The sequence below is a fragment of the Egretta garzetta genome, unplaced genomic scaffold (assembly GCF_000687185.1).
Source record: "Egretta garzetta isolate BGI_Z169 unplaced genomic scaffold, ASM68718v1 scaffold677, whole genome shotgun sequence".
Lineage (NCBI taxonomy): Eukaryota > Metazoa > Chordata > Aves > Pelecaniformes > Ardeidae > Egretta > Egretta garzetta.
The window spans coordinates 115,140-116,311 of NW_009260355.1; positions in this window are offsets into that span (position 1 = coordinate 115,140).

Below are 1,172 nucleotides of genomic sequence, written 5' to 3' on the forward strand. Positions count from 1 at the left end.
AAGCTTTTTAGTAGGGCCAGCTGGGACAGGACAAGGGGGGATGGCTTTAAACTAAACCAGGGTAGGTTTAGACTGGACCTAAGGAAGAAATTCTTTACACTGAGGGTGGTGAAACCCTGGCAGGGGTTGCCCAGAGAGGGGGTGGAGACCCCATCCCTGGGAACATTCCAGGCCAGGTTGGACGGGGCTCTGTGGGCAATGCTCTGGTTCAAGGTGTCCCTGCTCCTGAGGGGGGGTTGGACAAGATGACCTCTAGGGGTCCCTTCCCACCCAAACCATTCTATGATTCTATGATTTTTCCCATTTCCCGCCCCCGTTTAACACGGAAAAACAGCTCCGCTTCGATTGCGATGGTTTTCCCCAAATCCCAAGAATGAGGAGATCCGTTAAAAAAATAACCCCTCGGACTCGGCGTGTGGGAACCAACCGAGCTGGGGGGGGGAACCAAGCAGGCGCTGCGGCTCCTTGCGCATTCCCAGTTGGGTTTTCAGCCCCAAAACCAAAGGGAAATTGGGGGGGAAAAAGGCAAAATCTTGCCTGCAGCAGAGCGGCTCCTCTCACTTTTCCCTCCACCCGGCGTTTTCAGGCGCTAGGGCAGCACAGAACTTATATCTGTGCTTTTTAAGCGCTAAACTAGTGTTAATGAGGGCACGGTGCCTTTTTTTGGAGCAAAAAAGGGGCTGAGGGAGAGCGGAGCTGATTTTTGGGGGGGGAGGGGGGGGGAATTTACCCTCCGACAAGGCTAAAAACGTACGACAAAGAAAGGGAGCGGCCGTAAAAGAAGCGTCGGGAGGGGACAGCAAAGGGATTCAGCGGCGCCAAAGCCAGCGCCGACATCAGGGAGCCCATCCCTTGCAGGAGACAACTGCGACGTGCCACAAGTGTGACTAAAAATGTAATATTTCCCATTGGAAATGGGAAAATAAAGTGGTGGAATTTCTAATATCTGGAGAGAGAAGCTTTTTTCAGCCCCACCGTGCTTTTTTTTAAAAGCCAGGTTGGCAAAAGCACCCTCTGGAATGGGAGGTGGCGATCGTCTAAATTGGGGCAGTGTATTGGGTGTGCATGGCGAGGGTTTGGTAGCCAAGGGGGGGCTTCTGGGAGAAGCTGCCCAAAGTTCTCCCCATGCCCGCCGGTGGCCAAGGCCATCGGGAACAGCGGGAGCGCCCCTG